Source organism: Macrotis lagotis, chromosome 7, assembly GCF_037893015.1.
Source record: "Macrotis lagotis isolate mMagLag1 chromosome 7, bilby.v1.9.chrom.fasta, whole genome shotgun sequence".
NCBI lineage: Eukaryota > Metazoa > Chordata > Mammalia > Peramelemorphia > Peramelidae > Macrotis > Macrotis lagotis.
Genome location: NC_133664.1, coordinates 26,570,218 through 26,594,349, shown reverse-complemented (window position 1 = coordinate 26,594,349; position 24,132 = coordinate 26,570,218). Strand labels below are relative to the sequence as shown.

The 24,132-nt window shown below is 35.6% G+C and overlaps 1 pseudogene; it reads right to left on the bottom strand.

The window, feature by feature from the left end:
- LOC141494009 (serine/threonine-protein kinase Nek10-like) overlaps nucleotides 1-21,764 on the bottom strand; it is a 244,377-nt pseudogene extending 222,613 nt beyond the window's left edge.
- Between the last annotated feature and the right edge of the window lie 2,368 nt (nucleotides 21,765-24,132).

The window sequence follows — 24,132 nt, the reverse complement described above, 5'->3', positions numbered from 1 at the left end:
TTGATTAATTTCAGACCAATTAAATCTGTGCTTCAAAATGTGGAAAATATCAAAGGATATCTTATTTCTCTGGTTCATTTGGAACCACCCAGCTAAACATCCTTGAAAATTGGAAATGTATGAATTTAACCCAAATCTAGATATTCAGTGGTTTGCCATACCCACAGACTCAAAGAAAAACAGTGAAATAGAAATACATTTCATTGAAATAAGAATTAATATTAAATTGTTAAGAAAACAGCATCTGTCTAGGATCTCTATTGAGTATATTCTCAATCCATTTTCATCTCAGGAAATATTTTGGAAAATCTGCCACACCAGATATATCCTTTGAATGGCAACAAAACACAGGCAAATACTCAGCAACCTGATTGCATTTCCACAGAAACCCAAGCTTGGTTTTACCTAATTGAAAAGCTAAGTGCAATCCAATATCCAATGATTTTCTTGACTTGCCTTCATCTCTAATATAGCTTCCATCTTGTAATCATAGCTTTAGCCAGGATGCCTCAACTACTTGCTCCATAATGAATTCTATGATAAAAAAAAAAAAGAAAACCATTGCTATTGCTATTTATTCTTTGAAGTTTTCCTTATTCTGGGTCATTAATTCAGTCTCAACTTCAATTTTCTACATCATTTATTCTTTTACAAGATCTCCCCTTTCCCACCCCAGAACCCTAAAATTATTCAATAAATATTCACCATAGGTCCACACATCATGGCAAGTGGAGTTCATGGACACTTGCTTCAAAATTCAGCATGAAGATAGAACAGCAAGGAAGATAAAGTTGGGGAAAATCCAAACTCAAGTCCAACCTCTGCTATTACTGTGTAATCTCAGAAAAATCTTTCAGTTTTTATGTGCCTCATTGTACTTATCAGTAAATATTAAGGGATTGGCACCAGACACTGACTACCTTAAACTGGTATACTATCATATTTGCTTTTGAGCAATTAAATCTTATAGTATAGCTTCTCTTCAGCTCATAGTCCACAAAAATTTTCAGATATTCTTCAGATAATTTTCCAGAATTTGATTCTTAAGAAATTCTATTTAATGTCAAACATGATTGGACATGTATAATCCTAATCAGATTACTCACTGTTATGGGGAGGGGAAAGGGAAAGGAAGGAGGCACCAAAATGTGGAGTTCAAAAACTTACAAAAATGAATGCTGAAAACTAGCTTCATACATAATTGTAAAAAAAGTTAATGAAAAAATAAAAATTATATTTGGCAGTACGAGTATAGCTTGGGACTTGAGAGACAAATTGTATCCTTTCTAGGCTTCCAATGACTGATATTTAATGAAGTAAGGAGAATAAAAATATAATATTCATAGTGACTACAATTATAAAAATGAAAAATATATGAGGCAAAACAGTAGATAATTTCAATAATCAATCTTGATCCAACAGAAAAATTTTGGAAGTATCTAGCTCTTTTTGAGAGAAATATAATGAACTATAGATGAAGAATATTTTATTTACTACTCAGACTTAGTCATTGTGTTACTTGGTTTTGCAAAAGCATTTTTCTTTTTTCCTAGAGTGAATATATTTGGGGAGGACAAATATAAACAGAAATAATTATGAAAAAAAAAGCATCTAAAAAGCTCATTTGAGGGGAAAAAAGTATCCTTTCTGTGTCTCAGTATGTGTGACCCAACTGACACTGACAATTCTGATTAGGATGCGCAAGGGATCTTTGCAGTAAGTCTACAGTTTTATCACATATACAAAAATTCATCTTGTTCTATAAAATAAACTAATATGATAACAATTTGAGTTTATTTAGCTATGTTCAGAAACCTAGAATTTCACACAGTTATTATAATATTTTATGCTAATGAATCAGAAGAGTCCCCCCTCTCCCCTTCTGCTAGGGACCCTTTAAATTAAGAATCACTACACTAAGTCATGAATATTCCCTTCTAATCCCCAAATTCAGTTTTAACTCCTAGGCCAAGAAAGGCAAGTAAGGAAGAAGCCCAGTTGATAGCCAGAGACACAACTCATTACCCAGATCCACTATTCTGCAAATGTTGGCCAAACACTAGATCCTCATGCCTACATATATGATCTTACTGGCTTCCAAATTCTACCTTGTACAAAAGAAGACAAAAAGGAAATTGTTTTAACCTTGACTTCATAGGTTAATTTCACAAAATTTTTAATTGTCTCCCTGGATTACAGATACATTGCCATTCCTCAACCCCTATCAAATGGCCTGTTGGAGTCATAAAATAGAGATGATTTTTGTCAATTTATAGGATGTTCCAAAAGGTTTTATAATATTGAATAGCTTAAAACTGCATAGAGACTTTGGAAGACCCTGCATTTTGTTAGTAATTGTCAAGTTCAAAACTATTTCATGGCCAAATCAATTTGCAAAATGGCACAATGGTTCTTTTAACTCAGTTCAACCTTCAATAGCTAAGATTGTAATATCCCATTATTTATTGTGTCTTTATGTTTATATACATATATGTGTGTGTGTGTGTGTGTGTGTGTATTTAATCACAGTATTTCAATATAGGAAAGAATTTAGATATTATCTAGTCCAGTTTCATATTATTGAAAGGGACAGTGAAGCCTGGGGTTACTGACTATTCCCAGAATCATTTCATCTATTTACCATTCATTAAGTCTTCATTTCAGTCCAACATACCCAGTAGCTGTTCCAGACATGATTCAATTTCCCACTCATGTGTTTTCTTACAGATGGTCTTCAAAATCTGAATGTGCTCCCTTCCTCAACCTCTGCTACCTAGAAAATTTAGTAACCTTCAAAGTACAGTTCAGATGCCACCAGTGTCTCTGATGCAATTCTAAGGCATATATATATATATATATATACATATATACATATATTTTAAGGCATATATATGGCATATATATAAAAGATTAACAATCATTCTCCAATAGATGTGTTCGAAGATTAAAAGAAAATGAGTTTGAAAGAAGAAATGCAAACCATTGACAACCATTTTGAAGGGATCCAAAATCATTAATCATTAATTATCAAAGAAAATGAGTCAAAAAAACAGAAGCCTCACTTGTACATATCAAATTGGTAAGGATGTTGCAAGACAGGAGAAAAAAAGTGTTAGAAAATGGATCTATTAATTCACTGCAGGTGTTGACTGATCCAATCATTTGGGGAATTAAGAGAGAATTATGGAAGAAAAATTATAGTATTCTCATGCCCTTTTTCCAAGGAATATTGTTTCTGTAATTATGCACATTGCTGATAGCAAGAAACAACCCATATGTACAAAATAAAATGAGAAGTAATACAGTACAGTGGAAAGAATGATGAAGTTGGAAATATAAAGACCTAAGTTTGAATCCCAGTTCTGTCAGTTACTATTCATGGAACCTTTGTTGCCAATTCTCTTTTCTGGCCCTCCATTGGTTCACATATAAAATGAAGGTGTGTAAGCTAGATATCCTCAGAACTTTCTCCCAATTCTATATCTATAGTCATTTTATCCTGCAAAGTATTCATAGGGAAAGTGTGAATATTAAGGAAGTTATAAAATGTAATAGATAGCACAATGGGAGAAAGACTTGAGTTAGAATCTTGCCTCAGACACTTTTTGGATGGCTTTGGGCAAGTCACTCAAGCTCAGTTTTCTCATTTGTAAGATATGGCTAATTTTGGGACCAGCCTTGCAGAGTTATTATGAGGATCAAATTTAAAAAAACATATATAAAGCACTCTGGAAAATTTGAAGGACTATATAAATTGTTAATGATTTTTGCTATTATTAATTATCTATAAGAGAAAATGTGGAAACAAATATTGAGCCCAATAATTACCAAATGCCTAAAGAAATTGATGATTTGTTGATAAAAGTTGATAAATGTAATAGAATATTATTATATCTCCATTTTGATGAGTATGAAGTCAATAAATTTTGACATAATGCATAAAATGATAGAATGAAAAATTAGAATGGAAGGAATAACCTATATGATGACTGCATCTATATTAATTACTTTGATTTTAAATGTCAGCAGCACTAGAATTAAAAAAGATCAATGGGCAATATTTTATTAACATTTTGAAATAAATAAAGCATCTTTTTTAAATCAAATAGTGAACTACAAGAGTATAAAGTCACCCATCTTTTCTGCTTACTTACACTTTCCCTTTTTAATTCCCATGGTTTCAACCTTCACTCTTATGCAAATGAATCCCAAGTATACCTTTCTTCTTCCTGAATCCTGAGATCCTATTCTCTGTCTCAACTTGTAAGCATATTATCCAAACTATGGTCATTATTTTCCATCTTAAACATAACCTGCCTCTTAATTTATTTTGTTCTATTTAGCACACTGCCAATATCCCATTTACATGCTTCCTATCTAGGAATCATCCTCAACTTTTTATAACCATGTCCAATCAGTTGCCAAGTCTCATCTTCTCCAATTCCTCAACATCTCTTGCATTTTTCTCTCTCTTTTCTCCTATGCAATCGCAATCATCTAAGTTCATGTCCTCCATGGACCACATGGACATAAGAGACTAAGAATTTTGGGATAAAGAGCATTTATTTAGAAAAATATTTTAGGAACAGAAACTAAATTTCTCATGGAAAAATTTTCATGAGGTGGGAAGGATACTCTTAATAGAAAGTCATAAAAATGACAAGCATCTGGAAAGCATGAACTATTTTATTTTTTTAATTCAGGCATTTTTGTTTCTGGGTAGCAGCAGCAGTAATGGTGAAGTGGAGAAACAGAAAAATGAAATAGATATAGCTCTAGCCTTAAATAAGAAGGACCTAGGTTTAAATCCCATTTCCAAAAGGTAACAGCTGTGGGACCCTGGGCAGATCACTTAACTTAGCAGTGATAACACAAATATGAGAATATGTTACAGAAAAGGTGTCAACTTACATTGGCAGAGGAGTCTCCTCAATTTGGGAGTGCCCTAAACTAGTGAAATCAGAGATCTAATCAGTATCCATATTCCTAGTTCCTATGCAGGTGTCTTATGCACTCCAAATAAAAAATTTAATATATATTAATAATATATAATATATATAATTGAATTGAATTGAAGGCTGGAGGTGGGCCTTCTAATACCTACTAAGAATACATTGCATAATCACCTAATAGACCCATTTCCAAGACCAACCCAACTTTAATGAGTCAAGGAACAATGAGAGATGATAGGAATGACTAATAAAAAAGACAAATGACTTTAAGAAACAGGTTCATGTGTCTGCAAGCATTACTAATAATTTAGACTGAGTAAAATTTATGAAGCCTGGAGATTTTTAAAATCTATTTTCAGAGATGGGATTCTACTCTAATTTTAGTCAAAGCAGTGCTTCATCTTAGAGGCCACCATTACTTAAATAATAGATCTGCAGCTGTTTTCATTGTGTTGTAATTCTCCAGTCAGTGTTTGCTGATTATAGGCTTATCGAAAACCTGGCAAAGCTAGCTGATTTTCCTATTTTGATTTTTCTTTGTATGATCACATCTTCTAGTCATGTATATGCCATTTTTAAACTGTAGGGGGTCCCAAATTTTCTGTCTTTTCTTATAGGGTAGGAGAAGCACGACAACAGGTGACAAGGGAAGTTTTCTATTTTCATCTGATTTTTATCTTTGCAGCTTCCAGGAAGCAGCTGACCTGAAAGGTGATTTTATCACTTTTGAAGTTGCAAAAATACAGAGATTGATCAGGTTTGTTTCAGAAGAACTAAATTTGGGGGCAGTTAGGTGGCACAATGGATAGAGCACTGGCCTTAGAGTCAGGAGAAACTTAGTTCAAATTTGGCCTTGGACACTTAGTGATTACCTGGTTGTGTTTCCTTGGGTAAATCACTTAACCCCACTGTCTCGCAAAAAAGTAAATTCTCAATGACCAGTAATCCCATATAAGTAATATATTCCCAAGGATTGGTTGCATTCATTTGAAAAAATCACTGAATCTCTCCATTCTTCTACCAAGGAGGCACACGTTTATCTGAAAGGTCAAGATGGTAAAGTTTAACAGTGGGTCACTTCTATACTGAAAATTTCTAGTCAGTCACAAGAGGCTTCTATTGTGAATTAGGCATCACACAGTAGAGAATCATGGTTCCCCAGTGTTGGAAAGGAACACAAAAGCAACCCATTGATCAATCAATAAAGCATAATCCTAAACACTGGGATCACAAATAAAAAGAATCAAATAATTTCTATTTCCAATGAGTTTATGTTCTAATAAGAGAAGGTAGTATATTTATACAGTAAATATATAAAGTGAATACATACAAATATATACTAAGCAGACAAATGCAAAGTAATTTAGAAAGGGGGGCAAAGGCACTTAGGAAACCCAGGAAGGGTCTTAGGCAGAATGTGGTCCCAGAGTTGCATCTTTAAAGGTCAAGAGAGAGTTCCTGAAGCAGAGACATGGAGGGAGTGAGTACATTCTGTGCAACTATCCTGCCAGTGCAAAATCTGGGAGAGAGGAGAATAAATATCAGATATAAGGAACAGAAAAGGCACTAGCTCATCATTTACTTGAACAAGAATCACCTTTATGCATCATTTTCCTGGCTCTCCAGATCCTCTTATCTGTTCCTTATGTTTTGGCACTTCCTGGAACATTGTGTGAGAACACTAAGCCTGGGATAGCGACATTGTGTGAGAGTATTTGCCTGAGGAAGCCAAACTTTTATCACCTGCTGTCCACAAACAAGGAGGAATTGTTTGATTATTGGCTAGTTGGAGAATGCCACATGAACTGAGAGTAAAGCAGGGACTAAGGGATATTTAAGCTCTTGGGTTTGGTTAAATAAATGGAGAACTTGCCATCTTTGTCTTCCGCCTCTTCAATGTTCGCCTGACAACTGGACTATAGCTGAACTGAGCCAAGTAATAGGTTAAGAGTAAAGTATAAGTTATCCCACGGGCACACAATAGTTAATCATAACACAATGTTAGTCATAACACAATCATAATACAATGATGTCCAGGTTCTGCTCACTTTGCTCAGCATCAGTCCATGCAAGTCAAGGATTTTCTGAAATCTGCCTGCTCATTATTTCCTTTTTTTGAAAATTGAAAATTTAAATTTATTCATTTCTTATTCCAATTATATGAAAGATAGAATATTCATTTTTGTAAGATTTTGTTTTCTACAATTTTCTCCATCCCTCTTTTCCCACCACCCTCCCCTTGACACTGAGTAATCTGATAGAGGTTAAACTATATTGAACATATTTCCCTATTAGTCATATTGTGAAAGATGAATCGGAACAAAAAGCATGAGAGGGTAAAATAAACCACAAAGCATTAAAAAAATAAAATGGAAAACAGTATGCTCTGGTCTGCACTCAGACCCCATTGCTCTTTATCTGAATATGGATGATACTTTCCATCTCAAAACTGTAGAATTGTCTTTGATTATCATACTACTGAGGAGAACTAAGATCATCATATTTGATCACTTCCCAATGTTGCAATCAGTGTGTACAATGCTCTCTTGGCTGTGGTCAATTCACTCAGTATAGGTTCATGTAAATCTTTCCTGGCTTTTCCAAAGCCAAACAGTGGAGGATTTCTTACAGAACAATAGCACTGCATCAAATTGCTATACTTGTTCATGAATTCCTCAATGGATGGGGCCTCCCCCCAGTTTCTAATTCTTTGGCACCTCAAAGAGTTACTATAAACATTTTTGAACATGTGGATCTTTTCCCCATTTTTACGATCTCTTTGGGATATAGGCCTAGTAGCGGTATTGCACAGTTTTCTTGCCTATTGGGATATACATATTTTCCCACAAGTTCTCCAGTCTCTTGAGGTAGAACATTCCACTTTGGACAACTCCAGTTTTGTTTTTCCTTAAATCAGGTTAAATTTTTCTTTTTTGCAACTTCCAACTTTTGCATCTATTCCTGCACTTTAAAGGCCAAATGGAAGATCAAGACAACAAGAATTTATTAAGTACCTTCTTGACATTAGTCACTGTGCTAAGCCTTAGAGATACAAGATCCAAACCAAATCCCACCTTCTACAAGAAACCTTGCCAGATTCCCTTTCAGGTTTTTCTTAGTTTCTAATCTCTAATCAATTTATAGCTTATTTGTACACAGTTGTTTGCAATTATCTCTCTGATTAGACATCAAGTTCCTTGAGACTAGAAACATTTTTTGTTTGTTTGAGTTCTGGCCTCTATTTTAACATTAGAGTTTAGCCTAGTAACAGATAAATGTTTGTTGACTAACTGACAGCATAATCATATCTAAAAAGTATACATGAATATTAGCAACAGGAACCTTGTGAAGACAAAGTCAAAATAATCAAGTTTTTGAAACCAGAAGACTTGGTTTCAAATCCAGGCATGGCTGCTTATTTCCTTTGTGATTTCTGGCAAATCAATCAACATCAGGAGGCCTTAAATCCTCTCTTTCTTTTTTGATATATGATACTTATTTCCCCTAGTTATGTATTAAAAACAATTGTTTTAGTATGTTTTTTAAGTTTTGAGTTCTAAATTTTATCCTTCCTTCCTCCTCGCCCCTCTCCCTTCTCCCCTCTCCGAGATGATAAGTAAACAGCTATAGGTTATACATGGGCAACCAGGGGAAATATTTCCATATTAGTCATTTTGTGCAAGAGTACAATAAAAGGAAAAGAATGAAAATGAAAAATTTCATGTTTCAGTCTGTATTCAAACAATATTTCTGAGATTCATAATGATTTCAGATTTTTCTAGTCTGAGTAACTAAATAGCAGTAAGTAAAAGGTGATAGGAAGTCCCAGTTGCTTAGTAGATGAACTACCAAGATAGGATGTGATTCCAGCCAGTCACATTTATTAAGGACCTATCATGTGTCAGACAATCCAATACTCTTTAACCCACAGCACACTGTCACATAATGGGACTTATCTCTCTTTTTTTAATTTTCAATTTTGTTTTTGTTTAATTACATGCAAAGGTGGTTTTAAACATCCATCCATTTGCAAGTTTATGAGTTCCACATTTTCTTCCAACCTCTTTCCCTTCCCCTTCCCAATGGTAACAAACAATATGATAAAGGTAGAACACATGCAATTGTGTTTTCCTCAAGTCAAGAGGAATCAGAACTGAGGGGGGAGGGAGGAATTGTGAGAAAGAAAGAAAAAATAAAAGAAACTTTTAAAAGTGTGCATAGTATACTTTTCTCTGCATTCACACTACATAGTGAGTTTTAATTTTTTTTTTATTCTGGGTGTGGATGCCATTTTCCATAATGTGTCTCTCAGGTTTGACTTTGATCATTGAACCTTTCAGAGTAACTTGCAACCATCCTGATCCATCTCACAGTATTACCAATAATATGTACAATGTTCTTATGGCTTTGCTCATTTCCCTCAGCATCAATTTAGGTATGTTTTTTCTAAGTTTTTCTAAAGTCCAGCAATGATGTCTTACAGAAAAAAAAATAGTACTCTATCCTTAAATATACTTACTTGTTCAGCCATTCCCCAACTGATAGGCATCCCTCAATTTCCAATTCTTTGTTATCACAAAAAGAGCTGCTATGAATATTTTTGTAACTGTGTTGCCTTTCCCCATTTTCACGATCTCTTTGGAATATAGACTTTTGGTGGTTCAAATGGTATGCTCAGTTTTATTGCTTTTTGGTCATAGACTTTTCTCTTTTTGAAGGGAATTCCAGGGCAAATAAAAGATTCATATTCCAACTACTACCTGATACCAAAAAAGGAGTAGGGATTGCCACTTAATGGGCAGAAACCCATTTTGAGGGTGTTTCTTCAAGGGTCACTTGAAGCTTGTTTTGGTCCAATTGATGCTTTTCCCATCAATGTCTCTAACAACATCAAGGCTGCCTCTAACACATGCTAGAGGTAAGTAACACAAGAAAGACAAATCTGAGCCATGATTCACTCCTGGCTCTTTGATTGTCCCCTCAAATAGATACTCATTTTAAAACCGAATTTTAGATAACAACCCAAGAGTTTGTGAATCATTAAGGGAAATGCCAACAGTGCTAAGAAATGCAGAGGGAAATAGTCGTTCTTAAAGGGAATACAACTCAAATGATATAGATAGGAGAGGGTATGGGGAAGAAGTTTGGAATGGGAAAGATTTTTCTTAGTCAAAGAAATTCATTTTCCAGATATTTTTTCAATTAATATTGAGGGTAATTATGGTATATAAAGTGCTTGACTTAAAGTCAAGAAGGTTGGAATTCAAGTTGATAACTTTAAACTCTGGGGAAATCAATGTACCTAAACCTACCTCCGTTTTCTCAGCTGTAAAATGGGGATAATACTAGAATCAACTCATAAAATTATTGTGAGGGCCAAATGAAATAACTCATGAAAAGTGCTTTGCAAAAATTAAATCACTCAATAAATGTAATGAATAATAATGATTATGGTATGTTGCTATGCTTGATCTAGAAAGTTCTTCCTCCAAACCTCCATCTCTTAAAATGTCTACGTTTCTTCAAAGCCCAGTTCAAGTTAGTGTCATCTCTTACTCACATCCTTTCCTGATCCCTTCTCCCCCCCCCAATAATTATTGCAAAATTATTTTGTTGCATTTGGCATATATTTTCTATCATTTGCCTCTGCACATGTTAAATCTTCAGAGTTGTAGTCAATCTCCTTGAAGGTACAAACTGTAATTATTTTTTTTAGTTTTGTTTCTATGGGATCTCTCATAGTGCCTTGCATATACTTGGGAGGTAAGAAATTGGCAGGTAGGCAAGGTAACACTTAATGGATAGAGCTGAATTGAATTTTGAGATTGGGAAAGAGATGCCAGCACATGAGACACAAAACACATCCCAGCTTCCTATTTTTTGAAGCATTTATTGAGTCATTGCTTAAGGATTTTCAGATTTTGAGAATTTAGGATTTCAAGACTACAAGTCTGCTCTCCAGGGTCCTAGTTTGCTACCACTCTTGTTTATTCTGTTTTCTAAGAGGATCAATGATATCAATGATATTAGGGTCAGGCTTCAATGTGTTTGGTTAGGAATGATATATATATATATATATATATATATATATATATATATATATATACTAAAATGAATTTAGAGGGTTCTAACACAGAAGGCAAATATAGTCTTTTTTTTAGGTTTGTGCAAGGCAATGGGATTAAGTGGCTTGCCCAAGGCCACACAGCTAGGTAATTATTAAGTGTCTGAGACTGGATTTGAACCCAGGTACTCCTGACTCCAGGGCAGGTGCTTTATCCACTGTGCCACCTAGCCACCCCAAAGGCAAATATATTCTTTTAGAACATTTCAGATAGAGATGTCTCTGGATTTGTGTAGCTCACACCTTTCCTTTGTTATACTGAGATTCTGCTTTCCTCATGAAGTATAATGACTTTTTTGATACAGGCATGCCCCAGCATTTCCACATCGATGCTACAGTTCTTCTGAGCAACCTTGAGAGTATCCTTGTAGCTTTTCTGTCATGTGAGTGTTTGCCTTATGAGAGTTCTGTATAAAATAGTAGTTCATGAATTAGTTACTGTGACTGAGAAATTCTGCTGATGGCCAGATTTATGCGCCTGATCTTTTCCTCTGTACTTGACTAAGTTGGTTCTTAGATAAGATTAATGTTTCCAGAGTCATACTGGGACACTCTTTACATGGGTAGAATTTGCCCTCAACCTGGTGACCTGCATGTTACCATGATGCCAAGCTGAGGATTTAGAGGAAGATGGTGATTGTTTAAACTATAAAATTGATGGGGATTTGAAGAATGGAGATGATTTTAAACCAATTCTCCCTTTCTCTAATAAAACATGTATGCTTGGCTCAATATGACACAACTATAATCTCAGATCAGAGAAACTGAGGCTGATATTTCTCTTAATTTAGGAGATTTGAACTGAAATGAATTGAACTTAAGGTCAGCATTAATATAGTGAGACCCTGAAGGGGGGAGGGCAAGATTAAGAACTGGGTCAAACTTTCCCAGGTTGAAAATGCAGCAGTTCAAACTTTCCATGCCAAATATGTAATATGATTGAACCTTGAGCAATCTCTGCATTTCTAGTCTGGGCATGATAAAGAAACCCAGTCTTTTACAAAATAATAATAACAAAAGAAAATTTTAAGTCGATATGATGTAACTTTGACTAAGTCCCTACAGTGAGACTGTAATTCCAAATTACTCATTTATTTAGTGATTGGCATTTTCTTCATCAGAGATCACTAAGCATCTGGCCTACCCAATCTCTGAGAGGGCAGCATGGCAGCTAGTCCTGCCAGAGACAGAGCAGCAACTACTAAAGATCTAGGACTGAACTTTGCTCATCTCCTTTTAATCAGTGTGTACTCATGGTTTTCTCTGCTCATGTCACTAAGCTCATGTCGAAGTTGCTATTTTGGGGAATTCTGATCATAAATATGTACTTTACTTTCCTGAATTAGTTCCTGCTTGAGCCCTACTATTTGGGAATCAATTATTGACTCCCTGATTCATCCTGCAATGAAAGTGAACCCTCTGCAGAGGGAGGGGGTAGGGAGAAGGGAAATCTTCCTTTATGGAACTTCGAAACTCAGGCTTATGTCTGAAATGGAATGTAGGCTTCCCTACAAGGGCAAGACCCCTCCAAAACTTATTCTTAGAACTAAAGGGACCCCCCATGCCTTCTTCCTGGTTTGGGGAGGAGGGAGGGGGTTGGGCTATTGATTGGGAAGCTTTGTGGTTCAATTAATTAAGGAAAAAAGGGTAAGAAAACTTTTTGCTGGGATTGGAAAATTTAGATTTTGCCTTTCAAATGAAGCCTGTGCTTATGGCCTATATTTCTGTTGACTGGTCTTAATTGGTCATGTGTGTATTTAATCATATATAGGAAATTTTACATCTCTCTACTGGCCGGCAGAGGTGGGGAAAATGTTTCTTTATTTTGAAATCTAGTACTGCCAGGGTATAAATCTCAACTTGGGAAATGTGATACAAGAGAATTGTTTTCTGTGTTTGTGTGAAGTGTCTAGACTCTAGAATAGTTAGATAAAGTTAAATGTTACCTGAGTTAAAAGTTACTACTTTTAGTTTGAGTTTTTAATTTGATTGCTTTGAAAGGTTATTTTGTTGGCAATAGAAAAAACTTGGTAATCTTTGTTTGTAAATTGGGGATAAGATGTATTTCAAGGAATTTGGAAATATTAGTTTTTGCTATTGTTTAATTGACATTTGTTTATACTATTTTTGAACCTTTGTTTACAACAAATGTGACATTCATTACGTAATAATTTTGTTTCAGAAAAAGACAAGATGAGGGATATGTTAGGGACTGTTGTATGTGGGAATACCCTAAATCTTTATCACATGGTGCCCTTGAGTACCAGAACATTTTTTTACTAAGTGCCACAAGAGTAGGAGTGGATTAGGGACTGGACAGGATATTTAAGCACTTTTATTTGGCTCAAAAAAGGGAGATCTTGGTGTACAAAGGGAGGACTTGTCTCTCTTGGCTCTGGCCCCTCCAGTGCTTGCCTGGGGAAGGCTAAGAGAGACCAGAAAGGGACTCAACAATTACTATTATAATCAGGAAAAGTTTTATGTGAAAGAAGCTACCTGAATTGAGCTTTGAATGAAAATATCTTGGTTATCTGGGAAGACAAACTGTTAAGGAATCTTGGTTCAATGAAATGGGTATTTAAAGCAATAATGGTATATAATCTCACTTAAGATAGGGATCATTTAATTTGTCTCTGTATCTTCAGTGGCTGAGATAGAGTAGGTGCTTAATAAATGTATGTTGATTGGATTGATTGGTAGGTTGACTGATAAACCCAGATGAGAATATTAAAAGTTAAAGTCTTCTATTTCAAACCTGGAGTGTCATATCTCCTATTTTCAAAGATGTAATGATTGCTGCATCCTCAACTGGCACAAGCTCCTTATTTATGTTTCTTTCACCAAAAGCACAGCATCTTTCTGCTGAAGAGAATCCAGCATCATCTATTACAGTTTGACCAACTTGCTATTAATTATAAGCATCCTCCTTCCAATATGGTTCTCTCCAGCTGGGTCCTTTCAAGATCAAACTCACTCAGGGTGACTGGAAAAGTTAGTAGGGAAGAGTTTGCCAGACCTAGGCTCAAATCTTATCTCTGAAACTTCAGAGCCATGCTGTTGTTGGAGAGATTAGATGACACATTAAAACAATTTACCTCACTGAGCTTCAGGGTCTTCAACAATGATATTAAATTTAGCTCACCTCAATTCAATTAAGAAAGCAAGTACTTTCTATGAGCCATACATTGCCAAAACCAAATATCCCCTGCCTTCAACAAGCTTACAGTCTACCAAGGAGAAATGACTTGTACACAGATAAATTTAAACAAAATACCTGCTAAAGAGGGCCTAAATAACTTGATGAAAAGCACTAGTAACTGGAAACATCAGGAATGATCTCATGGAAGGTATCTCTTGAGCTTAGCCTTGAAGGGAGTGATGCAGAAGTGAGGATAGAGAGCATTCTGGGTAAGTGGAGAGAATCTTGAAAAGAAAGGAGGTAGAATGTCAGGAGAAATAGCAAATAAGCTAATTTGACTGGGGCCCTGAGTACCTGCTAGAAAGAAAAGTTGGAGGTAGATCGTGAAGGGCTTTACACATGAAGTAGAAGTTTGCATTTTATCCTAGGGACAAGAATTTCTTGAGCAATTGGCAATCAATTGATTGTAGCTATCCGGATTGACAATTGTGGGCTGATGAATTGAGGTGGGGAGACTAAAAGCAAAAAGACAAGTGAAAAGGTCATTATAATAGAATAAATATAGATGAGAAGGCCTGATTTTAATTACTTGAAGGGTGAGTTGAGAGAAGAGGGATGGATGAAAAATTTGGTTGAATTTGAATCCAAGAAACTTGATAAAGGATATAATAGGGCAATCTGATAAAGTGAAGATTGGAGGATGGGTCCAAGGCTTTAAATTTGGGCAATTAACATGATGGAATAATGTTAGAAATCAGGAATTTGGGTTCAGAAGGAAATGTAAGTTCCACTTTGGACATGTTGAGTCTGAGAAGTCTATGGGAGATTTAGAGCTAACTATGCATGACTGCAATTAAGGAGAGAGGTGAAGGTTGGATATGAAAATTAAGATGTCATTCTGCATAGTCATTAAATATGTATTAAGTGTCCAATAAAAGCCAAGCTAAAAAAAACTGGTAGTTGCCCTTAGGGAGCTACATTAAAAAGGCTGAGTTCAGTTGACATTTCCTGAAAGGAGAGAAAGAACTGACTTTGTAGTGATTTCATCTTATTGTACCCAAGGAAGCAGGAGAGCATTGAAATTTCTTCTCTTTTTAACCAGGGTTAGTGTATACTCATGACAATGGATTTGTTCCCTTGGTAAAGTCTGTGTTTTACTTTAATGTTTCCAAACCTTTTCTTAGGACCTGTTTTTTCCCCTCAAATTAAGAGTAGCATTCATCTGCCAAAAGTTAATAAGAAATTTTTAATTAGTGTGATGGAAAGCCTCCTAATTTGAAAACAGACAAGTCAAACAATAATTTGTAAAATTAACATGGTGTTAACAACTTTCTATACTTGTCAGGTCTTTCAGTTAGTTTTCTGTGTCTTCCAGGGTTGGGACCTCAATGTACTTTCAGAACATCTTGTTTCCATCCATTAAGCAATGCCATGAAATGGAGATGCTAATTGACCAATAAGGAAGCGAGAACTCAGTCTAGAACCAATTCACAGCTTATGCAAGGATTATATATGAAGATGAAATCCTTTAAAATATCCTGTCTTGCTTGTATGTTTGTGTCTCCATTGATAATTTCTTTTTAATTCAAACTAAACCCTGGTATTTAGAACTAGAATCTACCTTGATCATTTAGTTCAGCTTATCTCTATTTCACAGATGAAGAAACTAAGGCCTGGAGGAGTGAAGGGTCTTGCCCAAGATCATATAGATAGTGCATTGGAGAGCTAAAATATGAAGCCAGGTCCTCTGATTCAAGACCCATTGTTCTTTCTCCCATGCATCTTCCCTAGAAATCAGGGAAAACAAAATAAAAACATGGACAGATCTGGCACCTAGGTTGTCTGTCTCAGAAAATGGCTCATGAGTCATTGTTTGAAAAGGCTTATGAAATGATAAAGTAAGATTGATCCAGTTTGATTTGGGATCTGACCAAGAGACACCCTGCATTTCATTTCACAGACTTATTTTGCTATAATCCATCTGTAACATCTGTAACACAATGAAGCAGTAATGAAAGATGTGTATGACCAAGCCTTAGGAGGGCAGCCATCCTTGGGTTCCAGCTTGGTAATATGATGGGATATGATGAAATGAATGTTGAATCAGGATCTGGTCAGCACACCCCAGGACAAAGAGTAGAGGGAAACAGCCTGGCAACCATTTAGATTCAGGATGAAACAAGCTAACCAGCTTGAGTAAGCTTTTTGTAAATGAACCAATCCTAAGTAAGAAAATACTGCACTTTAAAGAACAGATCAATTATAATCTAGCTTCATAGAGGTGCACATCCAGATTGAAATAATTATGGGGACAGTTCTAGATAGATTCAGTCATAGATTATATTGTATGAACTAATGAATTCATGCTGGTTTCTACTGATGAACTGTAGGGGAGAAGGGAAAAGGGTATTTGGAGGGAGTTGAATAATTTAGTTAGAAAATGATAAATGAGAACTCTGAGCTGCTTAGTTTCATTTTCTTCTGTCTTAGCATAGGACATGAAAACTTTGCCCTTTCCTAGGTAACATGATAGATATAATGAATAGAATGTTGGGCTCAGAGGCAGGATAGAACTGGGTTCAAATCCTGTCTCTGATGCTTATTACCTGAATGAACCTGGAAAAATCACTTAATTTCTTTGAGCCTCAATTTCTTCATCTCATAAAATGAGAAAGACAATACTCCCTTTAATACTTACATAAAGGGGCGGCTAGGTGGCACAGTGGATAAAGCACCAGCCCTGGAGTCAGGAGTACCTGGGTTCAAATCCTGCCTCAGACACTTAATAATGACCTAGCTGTGTGGCCTTGGGCAAGCCACTTAACCTTATTTGCCTTGCAAAAAAAACTCAAAAAATACTTACATAATAAGAAATGTGGTAGAGTTATGAGAGAGCACGTTTTTGAGTTAGAAAAACCTGGATGATGTCTAGCCTCTCAAACATATTGATTGGGTGATCCTAAATGTTATCTAGATTCTAAGTACCCCAGGTGATATCCTAGAACTATTAGTTGGATTAAACCTTTTAAGGGAGTCTATTGATACCAGAGGGCCAATAATCAAAGAATGCTCCTCATCTCCTTCCAGAGAGATTAAATGCATAGAACAAAATACAGATTTTAGACACTGACCATGTGGAAATTTGATTTGCTTGAATTTGGATCTTTGTTACAGGAGCTTATTTTCTTCCTTTGGGAGGAAGTTTGGATGAGGTGGATGGAGAAAGGAGAGAGAGAAAATAAATGTCTACATTTTAAAATTTCGTTTATTATAAGTTAATATATTGATATAATAAATAATTTATTATATATTTTTATTTTTAAAGGGATCATTATATTAGTTGCAGAAAAGTTTTTTCATGTCTGGGACTCCTTACTGAACATTACCTACATTAACAAAATCATAGGTGCCAACTGGGAAAAGGAAAAAAAACACCCACAAACAGATTTTCTGCAGAGATCAAGAAAGATAATGCGTATCAAGCACTTGGCAAATTTTACAACCCTATGTAATTGTATAGAAAGGGATGTAAGATGCCTTACAATTCGTATATTCACCACATAAAGATCTCATTATTATTCAGAACCTCTTTGCTATAATCAGAAGAAAGTTTCACTAATTCAACCCCATCACCTCCTCTATCCCAAGCCCCTAACTTTTGTGTGTTCACTAAAATGAACTTTATTGATGAAAACCAAAATGGTCCCTAGCTGTTAATTGAAGAACATTTGATTTCTCTCTCCCACCCTTTAGCTCCAAAGCTTGTGGCTTTGTATGTATATGTCCATCTCTTTGCTGGAGTTAGAGAAATCCCTCAGGTTCTATAGTTTAGCTCAAGATACCACATGTTAGATAGTTCCCTTTGATCATAGCTTTTATTACAAGGTAATGAGATATAATTACATATACAGAGACACATGGGTTTAATGGGATTTTAATGAAGAATGTCAATTATGATGATAATCATTTTAAGCTACCCTCATCAGAATAGCCATGAACACCTATTAAAAGTAAATCCTAATGACTTGACTGACACTGTAGGTCATATCTGAAAGGCCAGTATCTTCAGCTCAGTAACAAAGGAATAATAGTAATGGATTCATTACTGTAGTTGAAGACCAAGGAGACCTGAGCATCCAACTGATTGTTGGGAATAGTTTTCCTCAAATGCAAGACATTGGGCAGTTTTATTAACATATTTTTGTTTCTTACTAAGATGTAAGGCTGACAGAAAGGAAAGGCATTTGTTTTCTCAATAAGAGGTCCATAAAAATAATTTCTCCTGATGATTCTAACATCTTTGTTTTCAATGGATCACAGAAATAAATGTTGGAAGGGACTCCAATAGCCACTGCATCCATATCTTTTATTAGGTTTGGATGATGAGACTGGAGCAAATGAGTACACTTATGATATGCTAGTCAAAATTCTCTTTCAGTGATATAGTAGCAGCTTACATTTCTGTAGTATTTTATGTCCTTTCAAATTAATTGTATTTATGATGAAGAAAGATATAGGATGTAAAACACTTCCCCCTTTGGAGTCACAGACAACTTTGAAGAGAGAGTGAGATAGGCAAAGGAAAAGAAGAGAGGAGGGAGAGATAGACAGAGGGAAAGAGAGAGAGAGAGAGACAGACAGACAGACAGACAGACAGACAGACAGACAGACAAAGATAAAAAGATACAAATAGATACTGAGGGGAAAGTGAGAAGGAGATACTGAAACAGTGAGACAGAGGAAGGAAGAAGGAGATATTGCTGCCATGGATAACATGTACAACCTACAGAGCCTAGGGAATGAATCAAACCATGAAAAATGTGGGGGGGCAAATAAGGGCTCAACCAATTGATTTAATTGATAAAAATTAGTACAAATTGAGATTGAGTGGAACAAAGAGCCAATAGGGTGAAGCCCAGTTCACCCAAGAGCACCTCTAACTCTTAGAGAGGACCAGTTTCTCTAAAATGAGGGATTTCCAAGCCCTTTTAAAGGTTACTCATCTACCTTTTGTGCCCACCTCTGTCATTCAACTTTCACATGTGGCCCCATAAAGTTATACCCTGCGGAGTGATCTCACTCAGTAAAAACATCTTGGTAGGAAAAAAAAAATCTTGGTAGGCTGAGGGTAACCAATGGACCTCAATCCTGTCAGTGAGTTAGGGGCATGTCTACCTCAATTATGTGAATCCCTCCAGATTGGGGGGTGGGGGAAGAATGGGTAGATGAGGAGGAAAATTTGTTTCAGTGGCCATAGAGGTGACCAAGATGGTTACTCTGGAGTACTTGAAGGTTGGTCAGACATTGAAGCAGCCAAGATCATCAGTTGTACCCTGGGCATCACTAGTTGTTGGACTTTTGTCCTGCCACTAGACTTAAGTGACCCTGGAAGAGAGAGTAATCTTAATAATTCTGTGTAACTTTGCCTCAACATGAGTCTTTTGATCCTCTTTTTTAAAAAAGGATAAACAACAGCAAGAAAGGAGATGCAGTTGGTTTGGTTGAGTTGATCTCAGCAATCCCTGCCTCAGATGCATTTAGAATCTGTGACCCAGGGCAAGTCATTGAACATTTTGGTATTTTAGGCAGTTATTTAAGACTGTAAGTGGTAGAGAAGGTATTGATCTGCACTGGTAGAGGGAATATCCTCTCTTCAGGAGGTTTAGTACCATTGAAACACATATCTTGTCCATATTCTTGGATCATTTTTATTTGTCTCTTTGCAACTTCTCTATTTTTATGTTTTTAATTAATTTATTTATTTGTTTTTTATTTAAGGCAATGGGGTTAAGTGACTTGCCCAAGGTCATACAGCTAGGCAATTATTAAGTGTCTGAAATCAGATTTGAACTCAGGTACTTCTGACTCCAGGGCTGGTGAACTATCTGCTGGGCCACCTAAGCTGCCCTTCTTTATTTTTCATAATCATCTAGTTCTTACCTCTGAATTCAAGCAGATGAAATCTATTCTTTTTTCAACATGATTTTCCTTCAAATACTTGTGACATTTAAGAAGCATGCTGCCCATGTCATTATGAAAGTTGGGTAAAAAGGCCAAGTGATTCTGGGTTAATCATAGGTCCAACTGAAATTTCTTTCCAAATACTCATTGGATCATTGAACCACCAAACCTTTGAATTGTTTGGTCCAGACAATCTTAAGACCCATCATGTCTTAAGACCATCAAGTTACATATATCTCAACCTTTTTCCATAAGACAATAACTGGAGATTTTGTCAAATGTTTTGCTTAAATTTAAGTAACCTACATCTATAGCATTTCTCTAATGTATCAGTAAGTAACTGTCAAAAATGAAATAGTTACTATGGTATTAGATATTCTAGTTCTTTCTTGGTAATGAGGCAGTACATGGATAGAGCAGGGAACAAAAAAATTAGGAAGACTTGAGTTCAAATTTTGAATTGGTCATTTACCTGTGTGACCCTGGGAAAATCTACCAGCCTTGATCTCCTCACATGTGAAATGGAGATACCAATAGCACCTAATTCACAGGGTTGTTGGTGAAAGATTTTCTAATCCTTAAAAATAAAGGAGTCTTCATAATAATCATTAAAACAGCTAGCACTGATTATGTAAACTCCTTTATGTTAGTGATGTTCAGGAAGCATACCTTTATTAATACATTGGTAGACTTTTGCCAGGAATTAATATTAGATTTCATTAGCTTACAGTTTTTAGGCCTCTTTTCCTGAAAATTCAAACTAGGATTATTTTTCATTGCTGAAGATCCTCTTCTATTCTTTATACTCTTTCTAGATCACTGATCCATGTAGCAATGATCCGAAATGATCACTACAGCACTGCTCAGCAATGCCATTTGCCTATGCTATCAGCATCCATAGAGGAACCTTACCTAGATCTGAGGATGTAGACTCTTTCTAAATATTTTACAATTTATGCTGTGAATCAATTACTCATATCTTTTTTTCTATCCTTTCCAGTCCAAAGACTATTCTTTCCATCAGTTAAAAGAAAAGCAGCTCTTCTTCTCTCTTGTCTGTTTCTTCATCGTATCCACTCTGACCAGCTCTCCTATTCCTTATTTAGTTCTTTTTTCTTTTTTTATTTAAGGCAATGGGGTTAAGTGACTTGCCCAAGGTCACACAGCTAGGTAATTATTAATTATTTGAGGCTGAATCTGAACTCTGGTCCTCCTGACTCCAGGGTCGGTGCTCCAACCACTGCACCACCTAGCTGCCCCTAGTTCTTTTTTTAAAAGAACTGAAGTATAGATTTATTTTATTGGTTTTTTTATTTTACTTTTGACTTTTTGAATTACATATAAAGATAGTTTTCCACATTTTTAAATAAGATTTTGAGTTTCTTATTTTTCTGCCTCTCTCCCCATGCTCCTGTTTCCACATGGCAATGAGTAATCTGATATAGGTCACATATGTTCAGCCACGTTTAACACATTTCTATATTGGTCTAAAATATGTATTTGTAATATACTTATTGACCTGCCTTGGCAGCTTCAACTTACTCCCAACTTCAGGACTTTTGGCGCGATGATTATAGGACCAGTCCATATCGTCGTCATTCTTCATTACATCTCCTTATTTCTATCTTCTGTCTCGATATGCATACCCACACACATACATTTATATAATGTTCAACAAAATTTTCTAGCTGTATTGACTTGATCCACATCATGTATGATAGAAATGGCTTCAAAATAGCCCTGAAATCAAGAAGCTATCAATGTAGGAAAATCTATGAGTCTGAACACTGAATTATTTTGGAGATCATGTGGAAACCAATAAGGAGATAGGGAAATAAAGTATTATTTATAGCTCTACTAAGAAAATAGATGTTTTCCTCTTAAGAGAATACAAAACTAACATAAAGGAAATATTTTAAAAGATTTTTTTGGGGGGGATATCTAATATATTATTCCATTCAAAAGAAAGCATCTATTCAATTCATTACTTGAGATGTTAACAATTCCAAAACTCTCAAAAGATAGAAAACTCATCATAATAGAATTGAGGACTTCTAACCAACCAGGATGAACTTGTTGAAAATTGGGAGTAGACTGGAACCTGGCAGCATGTAATCATACCATTTTTAGAGTTCACACATATCCAAAAGAAGGAAATGATGGGCAAAGTCCGATATAAACCTTAGCCATCAGAAAAATAGATTTCAAAAATGCCCATGAAAGAGATGGGGATGGGAAATTCTGTTCAAAAAATGAAATCTTGAAAAAAATTGCAAATGAAGAAGAAAATTATGGAGGTATCTAAGGAGACTTATATCATAAAAGTAGCTCTAAACAAAATAATCCTTGCTTCTCTTCTTAAAAATTAGTTTAAAGAAATATACCATCAGTAAAAATAAATTGAGCTAAGTGAAAGTCTCCATTTTGAGTTCATTCCCGATGGTTAGCTCAGAGATTAGAACATGGTGATAATGAGATCAAAGTGCAAGTTTCAATTCTGATCAAAGTCAGTTAAGATTGGGGTGGTTAGGTGGCACAGTGGATAAAGCACCAGCCCTGGAGTCAGGAGTACCTGGGTTCAAATCCAGTCTCAGACGCTTAATAATTACCTAGCTGTGTGGTTTGGGCAAGCCACTTAACCCCATTTGCCTTGCAAAAACCTAAAAAAAAAAACAGTCAGTTAAGATCATGGGGGAGAACCCTCTGTCCCACAGGTCCCCTTAAGGCAACTAGTAAATAATTCTGTAAAAGATGTGTTGTAGTTACATAGCATATGCTTTAGATTACTTGATACATCCCAATACCTCTATTTGGCAGGTAGAGAAATAACCAGGGAAATACCCCTGTGGTATTATTCCAGAGTGCCACAGTGAGGAAGATACTTCCTTTAGGGGAAAAATGCTTCTTCCTCAGCAGATCCATAGATAATGATCCTCCATCTACCTGAATGGTGGTGCCATAACTCAATTCTTTTGCTGATATATATATATATATATATATATATATATATATATATATATATATATATATATATCCCTAGGTTGCAGTAGCTTTGGCACCCTAACCTCTGAGGGAAAGGAAACCCTGCAGTTGGAGTATTATTTTCTCTGCTGCCATGGTATCCCACACTACTCTTGGTAATTCATAATTCATTTCTGTTACCATCCCACTTTCCCCTTACTGGGTCATCTTCTGTTTCTTCTTCCCCTTCTCCTCTCACACCACCAAAAATGAAAGTATTTCAGATTCTGGATTTCCACAAGTGAAGTCACAGTTCACAGCATTATAAACAGAATAGACTTCAAAAGACATCTAGTCTAACCCTCTCATTTCTAGGTCTAGGGAGATCAAAGGCTTTGACATGGGTAGCAAAAAGCAAATGTGCTTTGAGGTAAGATTCAAACCCAGTTCTTCCAGCAATCTATCAAATAAAAGGTATGCTGTGATCTCATAGCAACCAGGCTTATGTATATATGATAGACTGCTCCTATTATCCAGCACCATTAATTGGAAGTTATTTGGATTCAGTTACACTTTCACCTCAATTTTTGTCATGATTACTAAACATTTTTAGATATTTTATTTTACTTTGGTAAAATAAAATTGATATATCATATCCTGATAATGAAATACCATTTGAATAACTTTCAAAATGTTGTAACATTGAAATAAATGTTTATTGTGGTTCTAGTCTGGAGTGCATCACATGATCTCTGTCAATTTGAGCCTTATCTAATTCTCCCATGGGAATCTAAGGGTCCCCAGATTCCATCAATGAGCCATTATTTAATGGGAATCCTCAAGACTCATGAAAAAAATGGAGAATGGAATGGGAATGAATGTTTTGAATGTTTTAGGCTACTAATCTGCTATTTAATGATCCATCATATCAATTCCACAGTACAGAATATGCAAGAAAGGCAGTGTGGTACAATGGATAAAAGGCTGTTCTTAGA